The sequence below is a fragment of the Bidens hawaiensis genome, unplaced genomic scaffold, assembly GCF_021521415.1.
Source record: "Bidens hawaiensis isolate Kalapana, Puna unplaced genomic scaffold, B.hawaiensis_p1.1 tig00008037_1, whole genome shotgun sequence".
Classification (NCBI taxonomy): domain Eukaryota; kingdom Viridiplantae; phylum Streptophyta; class Magnoliopsida; order Asterales; family Asteraceae; genus Bidens; species Bidens hawaiensis.
In genome coordinates, this window is record NW_027491564.1 from 967,564 (window position 1) to 988,938 (window position 21,375).

At 37.0% G+C, this 21,375-nt stretch overlaps 2 pseudogenes across 2 annotated transcripts; both read left to right on the forward strand.

Moving 5' to 3' along the window:
- The first annotated feature begins 5,575 nt into the window (after positions 1–5,575).
- On the forward strand, positions 5,576–7,118 carry LOC143636674 (monosaccharide-sensing protein 2 pseudogene; annotated as a pseudogene). The gene is made up of 3 exons (XR_013154282.1): positions 5,576–6,175; positions 6,254–6,441; positions 6,547–7,118. The product of XR_013154282.1 is annotated as a monosaccharide-sensing protein 2 pseudogene (transcript).
- A 6,738-nt stretch (positions 7,119–13,856) lies between these two features.
- LOC143636676 (uncharacterized) lies at positions 13,857–19,923 on the forward strand (annotated as a pseudogene). Its single transcript, XR_013154283.1, has 8 exons — positions 13,857–13,893; positions 17,389–17,677; positions 17,762–17,891; positions 17,975–18,082; positions 18,157–18,259; positions 18,345–18,470; positions 18,575–18,768; positions 19,833–19,923. The product of XR_013154283.1 is annotated as an uncharacterized LOC143636676 (transcript).
- The last annotated feature ends 1,452 nt before the right edge of the window (positions 19,924–21,375 follow it).

A 21,375-nucleotide genomic window follows, 5' to 3' on the forward strand; every position in this document is an offset into this window, starting at 1 on the left:
CTAAGCTACAAACCAAGGGGGAGATTGTTGGGTCTATACTTAATGGTTTGCACTTAGTTAATCCCGGTTTCTTGTTTTTTATGTAAGCGGTTCTCGGTGGGCTTTGGGCTTTTGTTGGGCTAGTATGTTGGCTACCCTATTTATATATATCTTGTATAGGGTTTAGGGAGTGGACGTATGTGTGATTTTTGCCGTCTACTATCATAGATACATTAAATGAGTATTGTAAACATTGTGCTTAAGCATCAGACGTTAATCATAACGTGTGTTTTGAAGCAATCCTTTTTGTTCTTTATAATTACTCTTGTATCATCTTGTGTTGGTTTTCCGCACCAACATTAAGATCAGTTGATATCATATTGAAAGATCCTCCACGGGACTTACACGGAATGAGAAATAAAGATGAACCTTTAATGTTGAACATACCTTGAAGATTTGAATAACTCGATCTTTAATGGATAAATGGAATGTGTGCACTGGAGGTTTGTGTGTGTATGGATGTGTGTATGATGATTGGGAAATGATGGTGAAATGATAAGGATAAGGATGGATTTTAGGGTTTTAGGGTTTAGATAGGTAAAGCCCAAGGCTTTTAGGCCCGTAAACATGCTTAAGTCCATTAACATCTCTTGGTATTATCTATACTCTTCCTATTATTTAATTAACTTAAATGCCGTCTCTCGATACGATCACTAAAATAAATCTGAAATACTTTATTTATTTGTTTAGCGAAAATAGGACGTTACATGAATGGTCTTATCAGAAATCAAGAAGAAGACAGGAATGAAAAGCTCAAGGGAAAAGAAACTGAAGAAAGAAGAATAAACAAAAATAAAGAAAAGGAGGAAGGAGACACCATGGGAGATGTTTGAGATTAACTAACATTCCCAAAACTAATCCACTGATCATATGTACCTTATGCAAGAAACTTGGTCATTCTGAAAATTATTGTAGAAGAAAAACAGTTGTGTGTTTTAACTGTGGAGAAAATGGGCATTTCAGCACAGAGTGTTCGAAAAAGTCAAACAATGCAGGTGGAAGCGATGCTAGGAAAGGAAATGCCAAAATAAACATGTTGAACACACAAGAAGCAATTGGAGATCAATAATAGAAGCAGATAAGAGTATGCTGAATGAATGTGCGAGATTCCAAGGCATTACAAATAACTAATAGTTAAGTTAGCTCTTACAAACTCGTTTTAAACGAGAAGTTTTGTAACCGAAAATGGGTCTTTAAATCCCTAATGTAAATGAAGAAAAGATATTAGCATATAGATCGTGTCTGTGCGTAAGATGCTTATATTCATTAAAAAGTCCGTCTAATTCAAAGAATATAAAAGGATGTATAGTTAATATAGCCATCATCTATAGAAAGACGAAAGTAAAGATAAGAATGCATTAGGAGTATATGTCCATTCAAAGAAAATCAGTTATGTGAACTTTGGAAAGTTAAAAAGAATAATCAATGGATATAAATGGAAGAAATCCGTCAAAGCAAAGGATAAGGTGAGACATGTAGAAATATCTCAAAAAAAAAAGTTATTAAGGTGAATAAGTTAAAAGGATTCGATAAATTAAATCCAAGAGGTATTCTGGTTAACATCAGTAAATGTTTAGAATACAAAAGGTAAAACAAATCATTAAACACAACTGGCCACTGTGTAATTACTTATGATATTCTAAATCATTGACTAATAATATCAAGATGCAACGATTCAAAGGATTCAACTATTCATTAATTCAAAGTCAAATACGAGAATCAGATTAGAGAGAATCTAATCTTTCAAACCGAAGTCAGCGAATCTCGAGGACAAGATTCATTTCAAAGTGGGGAGGATGTAACACCGTGAAAATACCCCACCTAATTTTGGGCTAAAAATGTAAACTTTAGAAGTTAAAGCGCTAAAAATGAAAAATATAATTTTCATGCATCTTCGCACGACGCGAAGATGAGGTGGATACAACTTCGCGCGACGCAAAGTTGCTGGCACACATTTCAACGTTAGCCTACCACGTGTCGACACATGTCAGCCTGAGATTGACATGCAAAATTGCGGCTCCCCCCATGCAACTTCGCGCGACGCGATGCATCTTCGCGCGACGCGAAGATGCTCAAGTCGAGGCTATAAATAGGCAGCCCGGATTCAACCCATTTCATCCCAAATTCACACTAATTCTCACATAGTCAGCCTAGGGAAGCGTGCTAGGGTGTTCCGAGGTTCCGAGGGCTTGATTTCGTGAAGAAACGAGGTGCCGAGGCGTTGTTATATGATCTGTTGTGCTGTTAAGCGAATCACGAGTTGACCCGCTACCGACTTTCTTAGTTCTTATTCCCGACAAGCTACCTAAGGTAGGGATTCTGCCTAAATATTATTTTATTATTATGGTATAGCTTAGATCATAGTCAGGGGTATAGCCCAAACCTTGATCATAAGTATATTTACAAAAGCTTTATATATACAAAGGGTATAGATAAACTAATGTTTCTTTATGAAATATAAGCTTTTACATACAATAAGATATAGTCACAAATAGTTTCTTCACAATTAAGAAACATTACATGTAAGAGATATAGTTTTCTTCATAACTAAGAAACGTAAAGATTTTACATACCAGAGTTATAGTCATTCAATGTTTCTTCTTGAAGAAGAAACCTATCAATAGATGTTTCTTCATGAAGAAGAAACTCAATACATGTTTTATAACTAAATGGAAAGACTATCGGTCTAAATATTTATTCAAACAAATAATCAGTCAAGGTTTAAAGCTATCAAAACCAGACTGAAGGTCTGCAGCTGGATCAAGAGACGATCCAGGTATTTATACAACTTATTTAATTATAGATCAATCATCATTCACAAGGGTTTTCAAATGAGATCACCACATCATTCATAAAAGACAATCACAATCACAATCACAATCACAGGTGAATACGTTAAACATTTTTCAGTCAGTCATTAAGATAAATGGGTTGTTTATCTTTAATAGTCAGTCAAAATATGAGATTACGTGATCTCTAATTTTAAAGGGATTACTTGATCCCTAGTCACAAGGTAGAAAATAAAAGTAACTCAGACCGAGTACACGTGTGTCTGGATCCAAACATATCTGTCAACCTTTCAATCAAGGCTACGGGGCCGCAGGCTAACACACATAACAAAAGTTCTCCAAAGGGCATTAGTTATTGGAGAACCATAATTGTGTGTGTATGGCAGTGGTACATGTTCCAGAAATAAGAGATGTTTCTGCTGAGTTTGTTTCAAAATCTATCCTGTTAGTCAAATATTTAAAAATGTTTTATCAAGTCAACGATTCACCGTCATATCGCTAACGTATTTTCCCCCCTCATTACAGGAAAGCAGGCATAGTACAGATAGCAAGGCATAAGAATTATTCATGGAGATTAGATACTCGCAAGTGGGGATGGCTCAGTTTTTATAAAAAAAAATATTGCGAATGAAAATAAACAAAGGTTTGTAAATCAATTATTTGGACAATTATTATCCAAGAGGTTTCAAAATAATTAATATTTTATTTCAGTCAAAGACTTCTGCTAATAATCTGCAACTCTGATATATTTTTAAAACAGGTACCAACTACAGGTGTCATGCCTAGTCCCTAAGTCGGGGTGTGACAGTACTCGTGAGCGATATGCAGACACGTACGCGATAGACAGATGCTCTAATTAAGGAAACAACAGAGTTCTATGACGGGAAGGCACAGGAACGAATACAATAAAGGACTAAAATCCTATATTTTGTTAGGGCACGTGTTGTGATAGTCATGTGGTCTAGTTATATATACAACGAATTGATTGATTAGAATAATAAGTATAATATGGTCCAGTGATGGATACTATGATTAGGTGGTCCAGTTATGGATACAATGAATAGGTGGTCTAGTTATGGATACAATGAATAGGTGGTCCAGTTATGGATACAATGAATAGGTGGTTCGGTTATGAAAACAACGAATAGGTGGTCCAGTTATGGAAAAAATGAATGGCTGGTCCATTTATGGATACAATAAATAGGTGGTCCAGTTATGGATACTAAGTACAGTAGCTATTAATTATGTGTGTATATGTAGTACGATTGCATGGCATGATAATTTTAAATGCATAGATATACGTTGTGTGAATGTATGGTCCAGCTATGGACACTATTTGTACAGGTAAAAGTTAGTGGATAGAATAGAAAGAAGGTAGGGGAAAAGTCTTATCAAATACCTGCGTAGAATAATAATATGTATATCGATGTGAATGAATAATTGCATGTTCACGCGCAACAACTTAGGATGGATGATCCCTTTAATGTGATATGGTTCGATTACGAGTAAGAATAGAAGGCTCGATTGTGAGCAAGTACGTACGGGATAGTCATAGACGAGTGTTACGTTGCGTATGAATAAAGAATGTGAATTAATTATAATTCAAAATTTTATGAAAAGAAAGAACGTTAGAACTCACTCAGCGTGTAGCTGAGTTTTAGTATGCATGCAGGTATTATTGATAACGTGGCAAGCTTGAGGCGCATACAAGGCTATCCATGTGACATTCATGACAAAATCGAGTATACCTTAGTATTTGTTTATCGAATGAGCGATTAACCGCTTATTGCGTAACGAACGAACGAATAACCAACGGGTCTAGTTATGACCCAAATGTCTCGGGGGCCATCTATAAGTGATATACATTTAATATAAGCCAACATATTGATTTTATGGCCTTGGTATGATAGCAAACTAGGTAAACGAAAACATGCTCGTTTAACTACCCGCTATGACGTTAAACGCGAAAGTTAGTTATGAAACAAGCATTGTATCATCTGCTAAGCCGAAAAAGACTTACAAAACATTTATTTGGCATGTTTTAAGCGATCCGTAAAAATATTTTGGATTTTTACAAACAAATGGTATGTTTTTCTAAATTTATACAAAAATTGCCGAAAAACGCTCGTTTTCGCGCTGTTTATCGTACCCGATATATTTTTTTAACCAAAAACCGAACCCGAAATAAACTTGTACTTGGGATTTCATGTTTGGGCCAAACAAGACTAATGGGCCAAAATTGGGTCTAAAGGGGGCCCAACAAGCCCAGCCCGCCAAAGTGGACTAAAACCATTTTTTATTCATTTTTCATATTTAAACAATTCCACAAGATATTTTCCATGAGAATTCCAGAATATACAACTATTCTTGCTGCTCTAAAAAACCTCCATGAAAAACCCTAGGTAAATTTTTATTTTAATTATGTTTTCCAACTTGTTAATCAAGTTTAATTCCATATAAACATAGTTTGATTACCAAAAATCATTTCTAACCATGAAAAAAATCCTAAAAGTGGTCCAAAAAGATGTTTTGATCATACACATGGTTAGGAATCAAAATCATACTCTTTTTTGGCCATAAACATGGATCTACGTTTTTACGGTTCAAAAGTTGGGTTTAATACCCTAACCGAAACCCTAACTTTCATGGCTGGTTTCTTGATGATACATGCTTGGTTTGTGATATAGGACATGTAATTAGCTTGTATAGAAGCAAAAGAACCCGGAAATTGGATTAAGAGAGCAAAAATGGGCGGAAACCACAAGGGTAATGCCGAAGTATTCGATTACGGGCTGTTTAGGTATGATTATCAATCTGATGGTGCTGGGAATGATTCTGACGATAACTTGCATTCTCCATTGATTTCCCGACAGACGACAAGTATTGAGAAAGACATGATTCAGCCTGCTTCACATGGCAGTATTCTAGGTGTTAGAAACGGTAGCGCTGTTCAAACTGCAGGTGGAGAACAGTTAAGTAGCACGGGAATTGGCGGCGGGTGGCAGTTGGCATGGCAATGGACCGAGAGAGAAGGGCAAGATGGTCAAAAGGAAGGAGGGTTTAAAAGAATCTATTTGCACCAAGAAGCTGGAACCGGATCTCAACGTGGGTCGTTAATTTCTATCGCTGGCGGTGATATGGTGGCAGATGGTGATGTGTTCCAGGCTGCAGCTCTGGTTAGTCAACCTGCACTTTACTCTAAAGATCTTGTGGATCAGCACCCAGTTGGACTGGCTATGGTTCACCCGTCTGAAGCTGCAATGAAAGGCCCGAGCTGGAGGGATCTTTTTGAACCGGGAGTTAAACATGCGTTGTTTGTCGGTGTTGGTCTTCAGATACTTCAACAGGTAACATAAATGGAACATATTTTATAGTTCTTGTAGCAAGAGTCTTGCTTTAAATTCTAAATCTTGAACCGCTTGCAGTTTTCTGGCATTAATGGAGTTCTTTACTACACACCTCAAATTCTCGAAGAAGCGGGTGTCGGTGTTCTTTTATCAAATTTGGGAATCAGTTCAACATCATCATCACTTCTTATTAGTTGCATCACAACTTTATTGATGCTCCCGTGCATTGCTGTAGCTATGAGGCTCATGGACATCTCTGGAAGAAGGTTGTTTACAAGTTTATTTGACCCATAAAAGTCAACCCACTTTTACCCTTTTATCGTTTCATGTGCAAAATGTCAATTTGTTAACCGATTATGATGTCGTTGCAGGACTCTGCTGCTGACTACAATTCCAGTCTTGATTTTGACTCTAGTAGTCTTGGTGATTGGAAGTGTAATAAACTTTGGGAGTGTAGTAAATGCCGCCATCTCAACCGCTAGTGTGGTGGTCTACTTTTGTACTTTCGTGATGGGATTCGGTCCGATCCCGAACATCCTGTGTGCAGAGATTTTCCCGACCCGGGTGCGTGGACTGTGCATAGCCATCTGCGCGCTCACGTTCTGGATTTGCGACATCATCGTGACCTACTCATTACCAGTATTGCTTACTTCCATTGGTCTATCGGGAGTGTTTGGATTGTATGCGGTCGTGTGCATCATATCGTGGGTGTTTGTGTTCTTGAAGGTGCCTGAAACTAAAGGAATGCCGCTCGAAGTTATTACAGAGTTCTTTGCTGTTGGTGCAAAGCAGATTGCTGCAGCCAAGAATAATTGATGTGTTTAGTTGTTTGTTTGGTAGCAGTATCAACGTTTTTGGGGTGTGTTTCGGTTTATCTTTGTCGTTTCTTTTGTGTTATTGGTTACATTTAAGTTTTGTTGTGATTGAAACAGGAAACTCTTTTAAGATTTTTAGTTGTAATTTGTTTGTACCATTTGCCTTAATAATTTTTGTACCTTGTACCTTTCTTGTCAAGTTAAGAAAGAAAGCACACAAGTTTAGGCCCTAAGAATTCAAAAATCTATCTGCTTTTATTTTATCAAACCAAAGGCGAATGTCACGTGTTTTGAGGTCGACACGGCCCGTTTGACATAGTACCCCATACCATGTTACAAGAAATGGACATTAGATTAGGGTAGAATATCACATCACATGATCTTGAGCACCTCCAAACCAAAATTCATAATTCCATCAAATAAATTGATGTTTGTCATTTTGTTCTATCTTAAAAGGTTAGCAGGACCCCCCAAACACCCAATCTTGTAATTAAAGCTGGTCTGTGGTTCACTCCAATTTGTTCAGGTTGTAATGGTGTATGGTGGACTACCTACTTACCTAAGTTTTAAGGCCATTAACTTGGTCGCGCTGATCTGTTTTGCTTTGCGAGAAAACAAACCGCATGTGTAAGAGTTTGTTTACTCCAAGTTTATAATTTAGACCACCGATTGCCTTTAAGGCATCAAGTGAGTGATTATTTCTATGTTGAGTGAGCATCATGGGCGGCTCCAAGTGGAGTGGAATAAAAGTTCTATATATGTGTATATGTCACGCATATATAATGTTGCTCTGGCATGTCGATATGACGATAAAGGTATATCACATTTGGAAAAAAAACTCACTTTTGTGATTTTTAATAATATACATACATATAAATGTTATACTATTTTTTTTATGAAACACTCAACTTTTCAATAAATCTTTAGAAATTTGTGTATGCAACGCCTTGTAGATGTGTTGAAGTGAAACCGAAACTAGTATGTCTTAGTTTTAGTAAATGTAGATTTGATGACCATTTAAAACTTAAAAATGTAGAAACAATAAATGGAAAGTCTTTATAACGTTGATATGGTAAAAGTTATCGTTGATATGGTAAAAATTGATAAATATGTTTATCTAGCATCATGGTTATCTAATTCAAGAGTAACTATTGGACCCAGACGCTAACTATGCGTTGTTCGGCATGTGACTTTATATCATATCCGTCCTTGAGATTCAGTATTGAGAGAAAGAAGGCGAGATTTCAAGTTGATCGAAGATAATAATAATAATCGTTCAACATTAGCATATATATAGATGCAAAAGCTAGATACTTTTCTCTCATTATACCTTCAAAAGCTAGACACACAAAGCAAACTATGCTCAACGTGAAGACATTAACTAGCGAGTCGAAGACTCGAAAGCATAAGTCCTACAAGCTTAAGATTTTCTGCTTCGTATGATATGAACAATATCAGAGCACTTATGCTATAACTATTATAGTTTGTAACTTCATTTCTTGGATATTACGATAGCGATTGTGCATACGAATTTCCTACAACAGAGCGAGTTTCTATTAGAAATTAGTTTGTTTGCAACCTATTCAAGAAAGGTTCATCTTAAAAATGTGTTTCTTAATTCAAGATCTTAGAATTATAACAAAAGTTTGGAATCATAAACTTACTGACTGAATATAAAACATAGTTCCTTGTACTTTAAATTGTGCTCAAGCATATTTGTATTCCAGAAATCGTCATTATTACAACATGAACAAAACTGTCTTTTAAGAAAATTTTTACATGTAAACCACTAATGCTACCCTTTAGAGCTGTCGAAACACGAAATGAATCTTACCTGATCCATGACGATGTTTCCACGGATTTTCGAGATGAACGAACCACGTCTTGATCTTCCTCTTCGGCTGCGCCTGAGACCTGCAATGGTTTTCGGGGGTGTGGAGGTGACCGCTAAGATGATCTTGAAGATCTCTTGTTCACAGACACAAAAATATGGTGGTGGCTCTTACTGAGAATGACCCACCTCTAATAAGGAGGTGGAGACCTGCTTATATAGGGAGTCTCATGGCCACCATCATGGTACCCTAACGGGCCTAGCCCAGTTAGGGTTACCTCCACAAAACCCCCTCGGCCCAATAACAATATATTAGTCCATGTAATGAAATAAGCCAAACGTAATAGATTTAGGGTCGTAGAACCGGGTTTTAGTACCATACCCCTACAAGAGCCATGAATATAAATAGTCAAGATAATAAACAAACAGATAATCTCCACTAAACAAGAAAATCTAGACCAACAACAAAACCATGATAAGTGTCTAAAACCATTAAACCCTGTCTCATTATCTGGTTATCTTCGTCTGCTGTAATATCTCGGAAACCATATATGTAACTGCTGCTGATAAAGAATAACTATATCAAATAATATAGAAATACAATATGAACAATTTCAGCAACATCAATATAGAACCACTGACATGAATTCGGGTATCATGGAATGATTAAATTTGATGAACCGGCATTTCTTTTCTTTTTTTTTTTCAATCAATCATATAAGTAAAATTCCACCATTAGCACAATTATTAGCTGGGTGTAGGGAGTGTTGGGTATTGTTGTCATACAACCCATTCCATATTATTTATAGCATTTAGCCCAATCTCTCCAATCCATATCATAAATGATCCAATTTCGGATATGGCTTTTACCATTATTAGTCTACTAACTCGGCCCAACTAAACACATCAAAGTTCAAAGCAAGGGTCAAATTATTCTACAAAAGAAGATAAAAATGAGAAGAATGAGAAGGATTTGTAGCCATCAAAACACTCTTAAAAAGTAATAATAAATTAATAAAGATAATCATAACTCAAATTTTAATACAAAAACAAAAATGTTTCCATTGTTTTTCTCGTTCTAAAAAAAACTCGAAAAAGGCACAATGTTGAATAAAAAAGATCAGTGTGTCTTTTTATTTGTCATTGTGTATTGTTTTTATTTTCATAATTGATTTGTCTTTTTTTTCTTGGCATTGTGTCATTTTCTTGATATTGTGTATATTACTCAACATTATGTCATATTTTGTTTGTCATTGTGTTATATTTTGCGATCCATTGTGTCCTTTTTGGTTTATCATTGTGTTATTTGTTCATTTTCGGCATTGTGTCTTTTCGTCGTTTTTTTTTAAACGGGAATGATGGGTGAAACATTTTGCTTTTTTAATCTTTTTCGTTTTTTATTTATATATTGAGTTATGTTTTTTAAGTGTTTTTTGTGTGACCACAAATCATTCTGATACTTCTTATTTATCTTCCTTTACATTTTAACTTTACCCTTAAACCGAAACACAAGAACAAAAACTCTTCCAGCAATCATCATATCAACATGGTCGGTGTTGACCAGGAATCCAAATCCACATCCGCCAAATCCACATCCGAAAATCCGAATCCGAATTATCAAAAATCTATAATATATATAAACGAAAACCCTAAAATCCTACGTGTCACGATGTGGTCGCTCCCCATTTTATGGAGGCCACCCATTGCTTAATTTTTAAATAGGTTCCACTTATATATTGATTGTTTATTGGATTACATCGAAACAGAAGGCAAGCGGGCAACAAGTTGCGCCGCTACCCCTTTTTGAATCGCAAAACCCAATCTTTTAAAAACTATATTTGCTGATCTTAGAGTCATAACATTACTATGCATGATCCGCTGAACACGGGTAAGTAGCTCCACAGCTTCAGGCGCGAGGAAACCAAAAGTGTCAAAAGCAAAAGGAATAAATACATGTTGGTTGTCAAGACACGCCTTTTCATGTTTTGCCACCTTACCTGAAGCAGCTTTTAATGCGGCTTGACCGACCGCGAAACCACTACTCCCTAAGCCGACCAAAGGAGAAACCCCTGTTAAATCCACACACACGTGTTTCCCTCCTATCCATCCAAACACCAAAATGTCAGCCGGTCGAAGAGATGATCTTCCCTCCGACTGGTCAGTCAGGAAATTCACAGGTGCTTCTTTCTTAACAGAAATTCCAGCTCGCCTGAATATATCAAAGAGCACATCCCTAACCAGATCGTGTCGGTACTTGAACCCCTTGAGTTCTTTACAGTGCACCGCGTGCTCCCCATATGAGTCTAAACACGCTTAACGACAAACATGACATATCTCATCAACCGGAAATAGAGGAATCATAAGGCGATACTTAAGGATACTACGATACTCCACTGGAGACATATGCTGGCCTAACCCATCTATAGGGATAGCAAGAAGAAAATCTTGAGCATGTGATGCTTGTAGACACTCAAAAATGGCTTTTTGTCTGCTTGTCATGTTAAAGTGTGACTCCATGTCGTGAAAAATTTTACTAAAAAGAGTGCTCGCCAATGCATGCTGGACTTTAGAGGGGGCGGTCTCTTTGTTAGAGAAACTGCTAAAATCGAAGCTTGGAATCATATCACGAAGACAAGCCAGAGCACAAGAATAATCAGAATCCATCCCACAAATACCACTGTCTCGCAAAATGTGATCCTGAAGCACCCACGATTGGGCTCTCGAGGCCACAAACGCATAAGAGGAAGCCTCTACTGCCGAATACAACCCCAAACCCCCATTCTTAATGGGTAAGGAAGCAAGTCGCCATTGGAGGTCTCCAAAGAAAGGACCTCCACAAACTACAATGTCCTCGATCGCCTCACGCAATCCCTTGTCAAAAAACACCGCTGCCTCCATCATGTGTACAGGTTGGCATGTTCTCAAACCGAAGAAAAGTTTAGCAATACCCATACATGATCGAAGCAAAAGTAACTCACTCTGCGGGTCACCAAGTTTTGGGAGAAGCGCATCAAATCAACAGCATTAGTAGCTCTCTTCTTTGCCAAACCCTTAATAAACCCGGTGTCTTTATTAACAGCTCCCCCAAGAAGCTTCACCCCTAATAATGGTCTCCCGATGTCAGCATGGAATAAACCGTCACGAGACTTCGTACCATCACAAGAAGGCCAAAATAGCTCAGTTTTCTTTATATTCAGTTCAAGATCCAAAGTTGGACCCGTCACCTTAATGATATCCAGCACTTTAGCCACCTCCATTGAATCTCCAATGACTGTCCCATCATCAAGATACCAGGCATGAAGAAGAAGCTTGCAATTGTCTCGAATCTGATGCACAAGGGGGTGTAAAACCAAGGAAAAAAGGAGTGGTCCCAATGGGTCTCCTTGTTGAACCCCTGTGGTGGACCAAATATTATCATCCCCAAGATATAGTCTTGATGGCTGCCCATATAAAAATTCCACCCACAAGGAAATAGAAGGGCATCTGATCCTTACCTCATGAAGTAAAGCTGATCTATCCACCATATTAAATGCATTAGAAAAATCAACTGTAAGCATTGCAAGAGACCCATCAGTGTGGCGCTCACTCAATACGCTGTTGGCGCTATGTAATATGGCCTCCGCACCACCCGACACACCAACCCCAAACTGGAAATCATTAAGGTATTTGGTCATTTCTTTGCCAACCCCTTTCATAGCCACCTTAGAAACCAAACGCCTCCATATAGTACCCACTGCAATAGGTCGGATCCCGTTGTCGGGTTTTAAAAGCGGTGTAAGAGGAGCAGACGCGACAAACTCTGCCAAAGTAGACGGACATCTCCCTCCTAACCATAAATTAACCACTGCAGTGATAGCACATATGAGGTCAGTGGCAATAGCCGACCCTTCTCCACAAAAAGCATCCAAAATATGTTGCGCTCTCAAACCGTCCCTCCCACACGAAGTTCCTTTGGGAAACGATTTAATGCAACCAAGGACACTATCAACCTCTGCCACAAGAGGAGGCTCGGAATAAGTCATGTTCGGCATAGCCGGCGGCTTCTTGTATGGGTGTTTAGCTTCTAAAGCCTTTGTGGTATCAGAATTGTAAGGTGCAACACCAGATGAGCATAACACCTTTACTGCAGCAGTAAAGTGACCATCCGCAACTTTTCGAAGACACTGTTTAACGTTATTGTTGACAAGATCCCCCTCATTTTGAATATCCATGTCACCTTGGCCTAAGGACCTCAAACCAGAACCATTTAACAGATTTTTAATTAACATGGTAATACCGTCAACTTTCCCCCATGTGGCTAAAGAACTCATTATTGAATGATGTTGCATGGCTTTCCTATTCCCAGACCTGCTTTCGTGCCTATTTTTGGGTCTGAACACCTGTAAAGTGCAACGAGGAAGAAGTAACAGCCTAACCCACGCATCAACAGAATCTGGTTGAGCAACCACTTTATAGAGTGTTGTTTTCAAAGCTTGCGAAAAGGTCATCCGACAACTATGAGGGATACTCCAACACGAAGGACTCATGAACAGTTGTCTCGGGGCCCTTGATAAAAGGTTTCGAAATCCCAATAATGTGTGTATCCGAGTCAATTGCATGATCATTAAACTTCACAATGCCATCAGGGTGATGACAAGCACGTTTCAAGCTCTGAAGGTTCATGCAATCAGTGTTTTTAAATGCAACCCAAATTCCTTTAACGGATTCGTTGTTACCAAACTTTGTTACCTGATCCTGTTGTTATGACTTTGAAATTGTGTCTATATATAAGTTTTGAAACCCTTGACAAAATTGATTGATGCCGTTGTTTGACAACACCTCCAGGCTCCTGACGGTGGTGGTCAATGCTACAAATTGTTGATTGAAATTATACTTACATATTCGGATATCCGTTTTATTATCCGAAGTAAAGGAATCATCATCATGCCCTAGTTACTGATTACTTAAACAACGTAAAATTGAGGGTTCAAAGACTACGGCTCCGTGATTTCGCACCAGAGGCTTCCCAATGTTAATCAAGCCGGGGCTCTTATTCATGCCATTAAGGCTATTGGAGAACAACTCACCCGTCGGTTAGTTCTTAGAGCTTCTTAATTTTAATTATATAATAATATGTTTATGCTATTATACTTGGTGTTTTAGAACTCGGCAGGCGCTAGTCGGGCTGTGAGGCAGGACTAGCGATTAATTTGGATTAACTAATAGGGATTGAAATCTATACGTAGTTTTTCAAATATACATACACACACACACCAAATTTTGTATATCATTTTTATAATTTTTACCAAACAACAATTAATTAGTGATTACCGGACCATCAGAATACTGCAAATGGCTTCTATGATGCAGTGAAAGTGTTCTGTTCTGATTCTAGACGGATATATTTCAAAGGCTTTGTTGAGTTACACTTTGTTTTTGTCATTTTATTTTGAATTTTATTTAGTCTATTGATTATTGGAACATAGGACCTAGGAAGCACAAATGCCAAGCGTCTTAAATGTTTCGCACTTAGTTGTACCAAGTGATTTTGGTTGCATTCGTTAAGGGTGATTTTGAGCAGTTGTCTAAAAACACATCTTAGGGATACAAGAGTGACTCATGGTGATAGTAAGTTAATATTCCTTTCAACCAAACAAATTTTTTTCCGTTATTGTTAAATGAAAAGGCACACAATAATGCGTGACTCATGGTGATAGTAAGCCGATTCGAGATAGCTAATCTCCCAAGATAGTGACCCTTTGAGCGGGTTAGACTCCAAAGAAATAGAGAGAACAAGACGTAATTTAACTTCAATTTTCTTCCTATCTTTCATTAAACTTCAAAAGGTTTAAATACACAATGCAAAATGAAAACAGTTAACTAGTATATGGAATAATGCAAACGTGGAGATGTAAACGTGAATAGTGCATAGAACATGTAAACGTGCATTAATTTAATAATCCTAAAGTGCATGCAAATTGTAAGCGTGGTAAATGGGCACGTATCACATGGATTGGAGTTTATCTTCTTAGTTTTTCTCATCTTTCAGTTGTCCCGTATTAGTGGCTCATAGTGTTTTGTAAAAAGAAGCGAGAATTTCATAAACATCTCTTTAAATTTATTTAGTTTCTTATATACCCAACCAAAGTTCAAAATATTATATATCCAATTCTAATACATTTTAGTTTGTGACAGTTTTACTCTTTTTATTTATTAATCTTTTACTCTTATTAACCTACTCCAGCATTCTCCAGCAGCTGGTGATTGCGATTCGCCAAACCAACTCCAGACTATATGAACAATCTATTTTGTTTTTACTGTTATGGCCTTGCCTGCTGCTTTTTTTTTCTTCGATACATAATCACATTGGCTTAATCTAATATAGACGGTGTATTATTCTTGTTACAATCTGCCAATACTTGGCTGTATTGTAATCAACATTGACCAATGTAGCAATTTTTAAAAAATATATATTTTTTATGTTTGAATCATTGTTTGTTCCAAATCGACATTGTCTGAAACTCCATTTTCAGAAGTTTCTACAACTTTTGTAACCTGTTTTATGTTAACCTCATGAACATCTTCCAATATATCTGCGTTTCGTACATTTTCCAACTTATTCGACTCATCTTCGTTTACATCTGTATAATATAAATCTTGTGTTCATCACTCACCCCCGTGATCTGCATCTCATCTTTTTCACTAACCTGCTGACTCATCAGTTTCCAATTCACTATTTTCATCACGCACACGCTTATCAGAATTGGTTTCCACATCAATTGCCTCACTTTCTACAGAATTTCTAACATATACTCTTTTTATACAGCCCTTGCTTTTGTCACATGTTTGTTTTAATACTTTTAACTTTGATTGGTTATATATGAAATTAAGAATGTCTAGAGGGGATAATATATATTGAAGAGTTTATAAGTGAAGACTTAAAATGCTTTATAATATAGTTAGGAGAGACACACATATATGTATATGTATGAATGGATCTATAGTAAAGCATGCTATGTGTCTTGTTCTAGGAATGAGGTAAATAAAATCTAGGGGTGGCAATCTTGACCCAAACCATTTCAAATGGGTCAATTTGGGTTGTTTTAAAAATTATATGGGTTGGTTTGGGGATTTTAATAAGATGGGTCAAAATGGGTCACTTAAAATTTCACCTTCTTATTTTCGGGTCAAAATGGGTCGACAAATTTAAAGAAATGGGTCCATTGGGTTAGTGTCTTAAGGAAATGTGGCAAGCTCGGGTTGAAACGGGTTTTGGATTGGAACGAGTTCGGTTTAGGTTTCGAGCCGACATGAGCTTTCGCACTGGACGGGTTGGGTTTCGGTATCCTTTGTTTCTTTTTGGTCGGTTTCGGAGTACTGGACGGGTTTGGTTTCGGTTTCTTTTGTTTGTTTTTGGTCGGTTTCGGATTCGTTTTCGGCCTTTTGTTTTGTTGTTGTCTGTTTTTTCAGTTTCATTTCTGATCTGTTTCAATTTTTAGTTTCGTTTAGATCAATTTTTCGGTTTTGATTAATTCGGTTCGTTTTTGGTTTATGTTTCGTTTTCGTCGGCTTTCGGTTTCAGTTTATTTCTCGGGTTTTTTTTTTAAGAACGAGGACAACGGCATAAAAACCCCTCCCCAAAAAATTCAAAAAAATTAATAAAAAAATCATAACTCAAAATGTAAATCAAAAATGAAAAATGTAAAAAAACTAAAACGTTTGTGCCGTTGTCCTCGTTCTTAAAAAAAAAAACCGATCCGACCCGTTTTGACCCGTTCCGACCCAGACCCATTCCGACCCAAACCTTTTGAGCCTAACCCGTTCCGACCCGAACCAAAGCAACCCTTATTTTAGTTGATCCATTCCGACCCTAACCCGTTTCGACCTTAACCCGTTTCGACCCATGACCCGTTTCAACCCAACCCAACCCAACCCAACCCAACCCAACCCAACCCATTTGCCACCCCTAAATTAAAATCCAGTTGTCATATTATTTGTTTGTTCAACACTTGAACCACTACTTGGTTGAGTAGTGGAGTACAATACAAGCTGAGCATATGGGTTGAACAACACTTGAATCGAAATCCAATTGTCATATTATTTGTTTCCTGTATTGCCGCCTGAGACGTGTAGTTTAAGAAGTTAAGTGTCACTTTGTTTGAGAAGAAATTGGTTGGTCCTCCTTGTCAATCTTGAACTCTACATTGGATTCCGTCTCAGCTTCTACAAACAAATCCTCTTTGTGGGCCCAAATTAACCCTATATGTATCAACTGACATCTATCCTTCAACTTGAGGAATGTTAAAATCTCATGGTATATTCTAGTAATGCTGAATAATGATAACTTAGGAAAGCGATGCCAACCATCACTGTATTATTATATGTTTGATCCTTGTCCTTGTAAGAGAATAATTAACAAAAAAATTACATTTGATTTCAGTGGAGAAGAAAATACAGTTAAAATATTAGTTAATTCTAAGAAAGTTGAAACACCAATTTCACAATGTTCTTGCAGGCTGAATTACGTGCTCTTTGGACATTAAAGCAATGAATTAGTCACTTAACTTGTGTGTGATTTGTAACTGCAGAAGTTGCTGTTGGAAATATTGTGAGGCGTGTGCTACATATCATTAGAGAGGAAGATGTTTCACTAACAACAGTGTCAATTGGCGGCTTGAACTTACAAGGCTTGAGTGATGATGAAGAAGAAGACAATCCACTTGTATCAGCCGCTGCTGCTGCCGCTGCCGCTAGAACCACCCTCAGGCCTCCTTCCTTGCAGACTCTTCTAGAAGACATTCCACCCACACTCTGCAGCATCAGCAGCTCTTCACCACTCTTCATCTTCTGCTGGTGATTCTGAAGACAAGACTAAATGTTAGCTTAGTTAATTACCTCTCTAATATTTCTACAAACTTAATCTTATGACGTATTATAATTTGTAATATGCTCTGCATGCAGCTACTGATAAAAACTCAAGGAGTCGAAAGCTAAAGCATAATGTGATTGAGGCTGTCAATGAGCTTATTCATGATATTGCCACCTGTCATGAACTGATTGCTGAGCAGGCTGTCGAGCATATTCATCATAAGTATTCTTTTCATCCCTTCATTATTATTTTTTATAACTAGGCATGTTTGTTAACTAGTAAGTAGCTTTTATAATTATCTGCAGTGAGGTTATATTAACATTAGGCAGTTCGGGAACTGTAATTGAATTTCTTTGCGCTGCTAAGGAAAAGAAAAGATCATTTAGGGTTTTTGTAGCAGAGGGTGCTCCAAGGTTTGATTAAGAGATGTTATATTCTTCTTTTTACAAGCTTAAAAGCAATTATTAAATGAGTGATGGTTGTACAAATATCAAGGGCATACTCTTGCAAAGGAACTAGTTGCTAGAGGACTGCAGACAACAGTAATTACTGATTCTGCTGTATTTGCCATGATTTCACGTGTGAACATGGTATGCGTTTTAACTTCTTGCATCATCAACTTAACTGCTTTGCTTTCTTTTGTTTTAGTTACATTTTAGAATGTTATGATGGTAGGTGATTGTCGGGGCCCATGCTGTCATGGCAAATGGCGGTGTGATAGCTCCAGTCGGGTTAAATATGGTTGCACTAGCAGCCCAAAGGCACACTGTCCCTTTTGTTGTTCTCGCAGGCATTCACAAGGTAATAATACTCCCAGCACATAATTAGTATGATTTTGCACAACCTTTTTCAGTATGCTGAAAACCTAGTTTTTGTAATGATTGTTGTTTTTGGGCAAATGACAGTTATGTCCTTTGTATCCTCATAACCCAGAGGTGTTGCTGAATGAGCTCAAGTCTCCATCTGAGTTACTGGACTTCGGCGAGTTTTCAGATTGCATGGATTTTGGCACGGGAACCGGGTCCCCGCTTCTTCATGTTGTTAACCCTGCTTTTGATTATGTGCCGCCAAAGCTCGTCAGTCTATTTATTACTGACACGTAAGCTCACTGTCTATATATTTACAGGTTTAGGGTGTGTTTGGGATTCCTTATTTAACTTGAAAAGGCCTTTTTGTGATAAGTGGAAAATGACTTATGATTTTCTAATAAGGAGTTTCCAAAAAAGTGTTTGGATTAACATAAGTCAATAAGTTGTTTTTTAAAAAGTATTTGGTTTAACTTATTGATGTAAAATGACCAAACACCCCAAATTATTCTAAACCTATTGAAAACCTATTAGGAGATGGGTGGAATGGAAGGGTGGAATGGGTATTCTAAACCTATAAGGAGATAAGTTACCATATCCCAACTTATTGAAAACCCATTTTTTAGCATTGTCAATAAGGAGAAAGTTAAAAGGACTTATTGGTTCCCAAACACTATATAAACATAAAAAGAACTTATTCATCCTTCATAAGTCATAAGGAGAGGAAAATAAGGAATCCCAAACACCCCCTTAGTTTCATGTATACCCAACCAAAACTAAATATATCATATATACCCAAATTTAATGAATTATTATTATTATTTAAAGACTATTCTCCTTTTCATTATATTTGTTAAACCCTATTTTTTATTTGGATTTTGATGATGATGATGATGATGATGATAAGCAAACGAACCGAATCGTCGTTTCTTTTTTGCGTCGGTAGATAAACGAGCGAGTTATGATCGCATGATAAGCAATCTAACTCGAACCAGCCGTAATCACATCTGTCTCTGTCTTGATCTGCTTAGCGCATTATTATGTTATCGCATTAGAGCATATTATTGCATCGGTTCATCGCATCTGTTTTTACCAACTTGTGTTTGTTTTTGTTGTAAATGAAAATAATTAAGCTAAAATTCTAAAAATGGATAAATAATAAATTTTGAAGTTAAAGATGGGCAAAAATTAGAACTTTTAGACAATGGTAAAATGGTCATTTAATGAAGTGTTTTAATGAATTTGGTATATTTGATATCTTTCAAGTTTGTAGGTTTATATATGAAATTCTTCCATATATATGTGTGTGTGTGTGTAGTATTGCATTGTTCATTAAATTCTGCTTGTTTGTTTGCAGGGGAGGGCATAATCCATCATACATGTACCGGCTCATAGCAGATTACTACTCTGCTGATGATCTGGTTTTGCAACAGAGGCCAACTTGTTGATATTGGTTTCAACATCCATATCTGTTTTGTTTTCATTGATGAGTAAGCCAGCCAAGCCTTTGATTTCATGTGCTTGATTGATCTTAATAATGTTGTATTTCGACCTATTATTATAACTGCTGCTGTTGATTTGGTAGGTGTAATTGAGGAGTGTTTTGTATAGCTCTGAAATGGCAGCAGTTTTGAAAGGAGCTGGAGCTGGATGATTCCATGATAACATTTATTTGTGAGAATGAGGGAGTTAATTTATGCATGGTATGGTGTGCTTGCTGTTTGTTTTAGATCCTGTTGTTTTGTTTTGCAAATAATAAGGGCTAAGTGTTGCTGGAGCCACCCAAAATGAATGATGAAATAATAATAATATTATATTATACTCAAAACCATCAACATTAGGAAGGAAAGGAATGATGCAGGTTTTCTAACACCACTTGCATCAGACAGACAGAATCAAGCTCAAAGAACACATCATCAAAATTATTAAACTGTAGTCCCCAACATTTTTTTTTGACCCAGATGTGGTTAAGAATGATTGAAAAAAGTAAAAAAAAAAAAGATAATTCAAATTATACCTCAATTGCCATACATCCATGCTGACCAAATTACCCTTGATGGCTTCCAGTTTCATTCGTCTCTTACTAATCCATGGAATTCATTTTGTGATCCCAAATGACCAATTTGCCCTTATCTGTGGTAATGTTTCTTAGTGCAGGCTTTCCAACGAAACATATAAATAGTTTGGAATACAACATCAAATGCTTTACATCAATAATCAGTTAATGATCTTTAAAATTTCCATCAGAAGAATGACGCCATTAAACTGTTATCGATGTATAGCATTATAACTGCACATCTTCTATAACAAACTTGTCATAACTTCTTCCATTTTTGGCTCTTACTAACCATTATGATCCTTTCAGAATTGACTTTATTGCCCTGTTTTTGAACAAGGTTTTTCAGGTGCAACCTACAGATCTGAGTAAAATTGTAACTGAACCATAGACCCACCCAGAAACCAGCATTGACCCACAAACGGTAAAAAAAAGTCAATGCTGACCAAAAAGTCAACATTAACCAGTTAACAGCTTGACCCAAAAAAGGTCAAAGACAATAGTTCAGAATCTTTATTTAATCCATATTTTTCAGATTGCCCAAATTGCCCCTAATATTAGTTCTTTGATGTGGTTGCAGTCGATTTGGTTCCACTTCTAATCTACTTTGTCTGAACTCGAGCATTTTCACCTACATGGTCAGCATTTAAGCTAGTTATTTAACTATATGTATTGTAGGGGTATGGTACTAAACCCGGCTTACGACCTTAATTTATTATGTCTGGCTTATTTTATTATATGGACTAATACAATATTATTGGGCTGAGGGGGTTTTGTGGAGGTAACCCTAACTGGGCTAGGCCCATTAGGGAACCATGATGGTGGCCATGAGGCTCCCTATATA